The sequence below is a fragment of the Sus scrofa genome, chromosome 1 (genome assembly GCF_054392235.1).
Source record: "Sus scrofa isolate SSC_HxYL_T2T_F1_AM1 chromosome 1, Sscrofa_HxYL_maternal_Yorkshire_Landrace_v2.0, whole genome shotgun sequence".
Lineage (NCBI taxonomy): Eukaryota > Metazoa > Chordata > Mammalia > Artiodactyla > Suidae > Sus > Sus scrofa.
In genome coordinates, this window is record NC_139383.1 from 152,251,422 (window position 1) to 152,259,447 (window position 8,026).

The following is an 8,026-nucleotide window of genomic DNA, read 5'->3' on the forward strand; positions in this document are numbered from 1 at the left end:
CACGAGTGGCCAGCACTGCCCCTTCGCTGGGGCGCCACAGCGCGACACGGGCTGCCGCCGCCTCGCCACACCCTTCCCCCAGGAACCGCGCCTCCCTCAGGCTCCCTAAGGCCCTGCCCACCCGCACCCCTCCCAGCTTCAGAAGAGTCCACCCCAACCCCGAGTCCGATTCCGCCCCCAGGCCCACCCTGGGGCTCTCCCTCTCACCCCGATGGGAAAACACCCTCGCTCCGGCCACCGACACTGCCTGCCCACGCAGGGAGAGACACACGCGGCCCAGAGTGCTCTGCAGGAGCCTCACCTCAGGACCGCTGACGTGCCCCTGGGGGCAAGGTCTCCGCCCCGAGAGCGGCTCCGCGGGCCCTGGACCCGGGGCGCCCATGGGCACACCTGCACTCCACCCCTGCTATCCCCAGCACGCTCTCAGGACCCCGGGCAAAACACAGACCCTTCTGCTGGACCCTCCGGGACCCCAAGGGCCCTGGAGCCTGGGCGAGACCCCGCAGGGCCGCACCTCGCCCTGACCGCCAATGGCCAGGGGCGTCCCCTGCCGCCAGGCTGTGGGCTCGGGTCGCTCGCCCTTCACCCTCCAGGCCCGCCACACCAGGCCCCCTGGCGCGCGGGACCTGGGTCCCTCAGGCAGGTCTCCCCGGGGCACTCTGGGGACACCGGAGGCCTGCCTGCCCCAAACCCCGCCCCACGGCTGCCGCCTGTCCACCGGACACAACGCAACCCGCACAGACCGCCTGCCGCCGGGCGCCCAGAGCCTGCCACCAGTTGGGCGCTCGGGCCCCACGCAAGGCACACGCCACAGCCCCGCCGCCAGCACCGAAAGGCCCGCCGGGCCCCATGGGACCCTCTCCTTTGCGTGCCACACCCATGCACACCCAGGCCTCCCTAACTCCAGCACCAGCATCTCCACGGGAGACGCACCAGACCCTGGGCCCAGCGGGACCCTCGCACCGAAACTCACGCCCCTTCCGCCGCCACCTGCCCCCTTTCCTCCACAGCAGACTCCCTCCTTGCCACCAGCTCCCGCCCGGCACCAGCTCGGCTGGGCTCCAGTCCGCAGGCGTGGCTAGCTCTGCTGGGTATCAACCTCACACTGCCTCCCACTGCGCAACTCCCTGTCCTCCCTCCCCGGGAACACGGCCTCAGCCAGGGCAGGGGCGCCGCACGGCCTCAATGCCCAGCCCCGTGTGTGGACACCTTAGCGGCCCCGGGAGCTGGCCGCGGGCTCACACTTCTATGCCCCGCCGGCACCCATGACCGGCCAGGGCACAGGCACCCAGCTCCCATTCACGTGCCCGGGACCCCTCCGTCCTGCCTTCCACGCGCCGCCCAAATCTCTGAGGATATCCCACATCATAGCCCTGGCCGCCCTGAAGGCACTGCCGCCCCGGGCACCCAACACTCCCCCTCACGGTGCTCTGCGCACACTGGCCCAGGACCTCTGGCCCTCCTGCACTTCTCTCGACCCCAGTCCGCGGCCGACTCGGCACCGCCCAGGGCCACCTGGCGCCCCACCGCCTCCACGTCTCTGGGAAATGCCGCAGGGGCTCCAGGGTTCTCGATGACCACCAAGGACTCTGCGAGGGAAAGGCACTGGCAGCCCCGCCGACCCCGTGAAGGCCCAGGCCAAGGCGTCCGACCCCGCCCAAACGGCCATCTCGGCAAGGCCCCCCGGCCTGCCTCCTCTCTCCCCACCAGAACCTGGGTCGGCAGTCCCGCCGAGGCCAAGGCCCCCGCTGCTCACCCGCAACCTACAGACACCCTCTGCGCCCGACACCGCGGGCAGGACCCCGCGGAGGCCTCAAGGAGGCAGCAGAAGGCCTGAGAGCCCAGCGGCGCTCACACACACCGCAGGCAGCCCACCCCACACTGGGCCTGCCACTCCCAAGGCTTTGCCGCCCGGCACCGGGGGCCCCGGGGCCCCGGGGCTGCCCTCGAGGAGGCCAGCCCCAAGGCTCCTCTCCCCATGGCCCTCCGGGGCCACCGGAGGCCTGCCTGCCCCCACCTGCGCCCCAGGGCTGCACGCACCCAAGGGAGCCAAGGCAACGGGACCCTCCCCCGACGTCCCCTGTGGGAGCCACGTGCCGGACCTCAGTTTGCGATGAGGAGACGGTAGTGAGTTCTCACTCATTTTGTTCAGATTTTCCAAGGAATGCGTTTGTGGGTGTCATCATCGATCCGAGCACGGGCACACCCGCGGGACGGCCACCGCCACAGCCCCCACCGCCGGGACGGCCAGCCAGCTCCCTCCTGGCCGCGGCCCGCAGGCTCCCGAGCCCAACCGCGGGCAAGCAGGTCAGCTCCACCCCCGGGAGCAGAGGGTGCGGGTCCGGGCGCCACACACCGCCCCCCGGGGGCTACCTTGGCGCAGGCCACTGCCGCTTACCATCGCCTACCAGGTGGCCATCGATCCCGCCACCGGCCGCACGCCAACACGCCTCCCTCCGGCAGGAGGGACTGGCCTTCCCGGGGTCGCTCCCGACAGGCTCCGGCTTCCGCTCCCCGCGCTGGCCTCCGTCTCTCCGCCGCAGCAGCTGGGTGAGGGCGACAACGGACACGCGCAAGCACGCCTCAGCAAGGGGCCAGGCTGCCCAAGGCACAGGGGCCGGGCCCCCCACCGCCCAGGGCCTGTGGGCAGCCTGGCTGCCACCTGTCCCTGGCCTCCCCCCTCTCACTGGGTGCCAGCAGCCAAAGGGCCACACGAGTGGCCAGCACTGCCCCTTCGCTGGGGCGCCACAGCGCGACGCGGGCTGCCGCCGCCTCGCCACACCCTTCCCCCAGGAACCGCGCCTCCCTCAGGCTCCCTAAGGCCCTGCCCACCCGCACCCCTCCCAGCTTCAGAAGAGTCCACCCCAACCCCGAGTCCGATTCCGCCCCCAGGCCCACCCTGGGGCTCTCCCTCTCACCCCGATGGGAAAACACCCTCGCTCCGGCCACCGACACTGCCTGCCCACGCAGGGAGAGACACACGCGGCCCAGAGTGCTCTGCAGGAGCCTCACCTCAGGACCGCTGACGTGCCCCTGGGGGCAACGTCTCCGCCCCGAGAGCGGCTCCGCGGGCCCTGGACCCGGGGCGCCCATGGGCACACCTGCACTCCACCCCTGCTATCCCCAGCACGCTCTCAGGACCCCGGGCAAAACACAGACCCTTCTGCTGGACCCTCCGGGACCCCAAGGGCCCTGGAGCCTGTGCGAGACCCCGCAGGGCCGCACCTCGCCCTGACCGCCAATGGCCAGGGGCGTCCCCTGCCGCCAGGCTGTGGGCTCGGGTCGCTCGCCCTTCACCCTCCAGGCCCGCCACACCAGGCCCCCTGGCGCGCGGGACCTGGGTCCCTCAGGCAGGTCTCCCCGGGGCACTCTGGGGACACCGGAGGCCTGCCTGCCCCAAACCCCGCCCCACGGCTGCCGCCTGTCCACCGGACACAACGCAACCCGCACAGACCGCCTGCCGCCGGGCGCCCGGAGCCTGCCACCAGTTGGGCGCTCGGGCCCCACGCAAGGCACACGCCACAGCCCCGCCGCCAGCACCGGAAGGCCCGCCGGGCCCCATGGGACCCTCTCCTTTGCGTGCCACACCCATGCACACCCAGGCCTCCCTAACTCCAGCACCAGCATCTCCACGGGAGACGCACCAGACCCTGGGCCCAGCGGGACCCTCGCACCGAAACTCACGCCCCTTCCGCCGCCACCTGCCCCCTTTCCTCCACAGCAGACTCCCTCCTTGCCACCAGCTCCCGCCCGGCACCAGCTCGGCTGGGCTCCAGTCCGCAGGCGTGGCTAGCTCTGCTGGGTATCAACCTCACACTGCCTCCCACTGCGCAACTCCCTGTCCTCCCTCCCCGGGAACACGGCCTCAGCCAGGGCAGGGGCGCCGCACGGCCTCAATGCCCAGCCCCGTGTGTGGACACCTTAGCGGCCCCGGGAGCTGGCCGCGGGCTCACACTTCTATGCCCCGCCGGCACCCATGACCGGCCAGGGCACAGGCACCCAGCTCCCATTCACGTGCCCGGGACCCCTCCGTCCTGCCTTCCACGCGCCGCCCAAATCTCTGAGGATATCCCACATCATAGCCCAGGCCGCCCTGAAGGCACTGCCGCCCCGGGCAACCAACACTCCCCCTCACGGTGCTCTGCGCACACTGGCCCAGGACCTCTGGCCCTCCTGCACTTCTCTCGACCCCAGTCCGCGGCCGACTCGGCACCGCCCAGGGCCACCTGGCGCCCACCGCCTCCACGTCTCTGGGAAATGCCGCAGGGGCTCCAGGGTTCTCGATGACCACCAAGGACTCTGCGAGGGAAAGGCACTGGCAGCCCCGCCGACCCCGTGAAGGCCCAGGCCAAGGCGTCCGACCCCGCCCAAACGGCCATCTCGGCAAGGCCCCCCGGCCGGCCTCCTCTCTCCCCACCAGAACCTGGGTCGGCAGTCCCGCCGAGGCCAAGGCCCCAGCTGCTCACCCGCAACCTACAGACACCCTCTGCGCCCGACACCGCGGGCAGGACCCCGCGGAGGCCTCAAGGAGGCAGCCGCAGGCCTGAGAGCCCAGCGGCGCTCACACACACCGCAGGCAGCCCACCCCACACTGGGCCTGCCACTCCCAAGGCTTTGCCGCCCGGCACCGGGGGCCCCGGGGCCCCGGGGCTGCCCTCGAGGAGGCCAGCCCCAAGGCTCCTCTCCCCATGGCCCTCCGGGGCCACCGGAGGCCTGCCTGCCCCCACCTGCGCCCCAGGGCTGCACGCACCCAAGGGAGCCAAGGCAACGGGACCCTCCCCCGACGTCCCCTGTGGGAGCCACGTGCCGGACCTCAGTTTGCGATGAGGAGACGGTAGTGAGTTCTCACTCATTTTGTTCAGATTTTCCAAGGAATGCGTTTGTGGGTGTCATCATCGATCCGAGCACGGGCACACCCGCGGGACGGCCACCGCCACAGCCCCCACCGCCGGGCCGGCCAGCCAGCTCCCTCCTGGCCGCGGCCCGCAGGCTCCCGAGCCCAACCACGGGCAAGCAGGTCAGCTCCACCCCCGGGAGCAGAGGGTGTGGGTCCGGGCGCCACACACCGCCCCCCGGGGGCTACCTTGGCGCAGGCCACCGCCGCTTACCATCGCCTACCAGGTGGCCATCGATCCCGCCACCGGCCGCACGCCAACACGCCTCCCTCCGGCAGGAGGGACTGGCCTTCCCGGGGTCGCTCCCAACAGGCTCCGGCTTCCGCTCCCCGCGCTGGCCTCCGTCTCTCCGCCGCAGCAGCTGGGTGAGGGCGACAACGGACACGCGCAAGCACGCCTCAGCAAGGGGCCAGGCTGCCCAAGGCACAGGGGCCGGGCCCCCCACCGCCCAGGGCCTGTGGGCAGCCTGGCTGCCACCTGTCCCTGGCCTCCCCCCTCTCACTGGGTGCCAGCAGCCAAAGGGCCACACGAGTGGCCAGCACTGCCCCTTCGCTGGGGCGCCACAGCGCGACGCGGGCTGCCGCCGCCTCGCCACACCCTTCCCCCAGGAACCGCGCCTCCCTCAGGCTCCCTAAGGCCCTGCCCACCCGCACCCCTCCCAGCTTCAGAAGAGTCCACCCCAACCCCGAGTCCGATTCCGCCCCCAGGCCCACCCTGGGGCTCTCCCTCTCACCCCGATGGGAAAACACCCTCGCTCCGGCCACCGACACTGCCTGCCCACGCAGGGAGAGACACACGCGGCCCAGAGTGCTCTGCAGGAGCCTCACCTCAGGACCGCTGACGTGCCCCTGGGGGCAAGGTCTCCGCCCCGAGAGCGGCTCCGCAGGCCCTGGACCCGGGGCGCCCATGGGCACACCTGCACTCCACCCCTGCTATCCCCAGCACGCTCTCAGGACCCCGGGCAAAACACAGACCCTTCTGCTGGACCCTCCGGGACCCCAAGGGCCCTGGAGCCTGGGCGAGACCCCGCAGGGCCGCACCTCGCCCTGACCGCCAATGGCCAGGGGCGTCCCCTGCCGCCAGGCTGTGGGCTCGGGTCGCTCGCCCTTCACCCTCCAGGCCCGCCACACCAGGCCCCCTGGCGCGCGGGACCTGGGTCCCTCAGGCAGGTCTCCCCGGGGCACTCTGGGGACACCGGAGGCCTGCCTGCCCCAAACCCCGCCCCACGGCTGCCGCCTGTCCACCGGACACAACGCAACCCGCACAGACCGCCTGCCGCCGGGCGCCCGGAGCCTGCCACCAGTTGGGCGCTCGGGCCCCACGCAAGGCACACGCCACAGCCCCGCCGCCAGCACCGGAAGGCCCGCCGGGCCCCATGGGACCCTCTCCTTTGCGTGCCACACCCATGCACACCCAGGCCTCCCTAACTCCAGCACCAGCATCTCCACGGGAGACGCACCAGACCCTGGGCCCAGCGGGACCCTCGCACCGAAACTCACGCCCCTTCCGCCGCCACCTGCCCCCTTTCCTCCACAGCAGACTCCCTCCTTGCCACCAGCTCCCGCCCGGAACTAGCTCGCCTGGGCTCCAGTCCGCAGGCGTGGCTAGCTCTGCTGGGTATCAACCTCACACTGCCTCCCACTGCGCAACTCCCTGTCCTCCCTCCCCGGGAACACGGCCTCAGCCAGGGCAGGGGCGCCGCACGGCCTCAATGCCCAGCCCCGTGTGTGGACACCTTAGCGGCCCCGGGAGCTGGCCGCGGGCTCACACTTCTATGCCCCGCCGGCACCCATGACCGGCCAGGGCACAGGCACCCAGCTCCCATTCACGTGCCCGGGACCCCTCCGTCCTGCCTTCCACGCGCCGCCCAAATCTCTGAGGATATCCCACATCATAGCCCTGGCCGCCCTGAAGGCACTGCCGCCCCGGGCACCCAAAACTCCCCCTCACGGTGCTCTGCGCACACTGGCCCAGGACCTCTGGCCCTCCTGCACTTCTCTCGACCCCAGTCCGCGGCCGACTCGGCACCGCCCAGGGCCACCTGGCGCCCCACCGCCTCCACGTCTCTGGGAAATGCCGCAGGGGCTCCAGGGTTCTCGATGACCACCAAGGACTCTGCGAGGGAAAGGCACTGGCAGCCCCGCCGACCCCGTGAAGGCCCAGGCCAAGGCGTCCGACCCCGCCCAAACGGCCATCTCGGCAAGGCCCCCCGGCCGGCCTCCTCTCTCCCCACCAGAACCTGGGTCGGCAGTCCCGCCGAGGCCAAGGCCCCCGCTGCTCACCCGCAACCTACAGACACACTCTGCGCCCGACACCGCGGGCAGGACCCCGCGGAGGCCTCAAGGAGGCAGCAGAAGGCCTGAGAGCCCAGCGGCGCTCACACACACCGCAGGCAGCCCACCCCACACTGGGCCTGCCACTCCCAAGGCTTTGCCGCCCGGCACCGGGGTCCCCGGGGCCCCGGGGCTGCCCTCGAGGAGGCCAGCCCCAAGGCTCCTCTCCCCATGGCCCTCCGGGGCCACCGGAGGCCTGCCTGCCCCCACCTGCGCCCCAGGGCTGCACGCACCCAAGGGAGCCAAGGCAACGGGACCCTCCCCCGACGTCCCCTGTGGGAGCCACGTGCCGGACCTCAGTTTGCGATGAGGAGACGGTAGTGAGTTCTCACTCATTTTGTTCAGATTTTCCAAGGAATGCGTTTGTGGGTGTCATCATCGATCCGAGCACGGGCACACCCGCGGGACGGCCACCGCCACAGCCCCCACCGCCGGGACGGCCAGCCAGCTCCCTCCTGGCCGCGGCCCGCAGGCTCCCGAGCCCAACCGCGGGCAAGCAGGTCAGCTCCACCCCCGGGAGCAGAGGGTGCGGGTCCGGGCGCCACACACCGCCCCCCGGGGGCTACCTTGGCGCAGGCCACTGCCGCTTACCATCGCCTACCAGGTGGCCATCGATCCCGCCACCGGCCGCACGCCAACACGCCTCCCACCGGCAGGAGGGACTGGCCTTCCCGGGGTCGCTCCCGACAGGCTCCGGCTTCCGCTCCCCGCGCTGGCCTCCGTCTCTCCGCCGCAGCAGCTGGGTGAGGGCGACAACGGACACGCGCAAGCACGCCTCAGCAAGGGGCCAGGCTGCCC

General features: G+C 72.1%; 3 non-coding genes across 3 annotated transcripts; all 3 read right to left on the reverse strand.

The window, feature by feature from the left end:
- Positions 1-2,098: 2,098 nt before the first annotated feature.
- On the reverse strand, positions 2,099-2,192 carry LOC146406760 (small nucleolar RNA SNORD116). The gene has a single exon (XR_014834201.1). It is a non-coding gene; the product is annotated as a small nucleolar RNA SNORD116 (small nucleolar RNA).
- A 2,616-nt stretch (positions 2,193-4,808) lies between these two features.
- LOC146406761 (small nucleolar RNA SNORD116) lies at positions 4,809-4,902 on the reverse strand. Its single transcript, XR_014834203.1, has one exon. It is a non-coding gene; the product is annotated as a small nucleolar RNA SNORD116 (small nucleolar RNA).
- A 2,617-nt stretch (positions 4,903-7,519) lies between these two features.
- On the reverse strand, positions 7,520-7,613 carry LOC146406762 (small nucleolar RNA SNORD116). The gene has a single exon (XR_014834209.1). It is a non-coding gene; the product is annotated as a small nucleolar RNA SNORD116 (small nucleolar RNA).
- Positions 7,614-8,026: the final 413 nt, after the last annotated feature.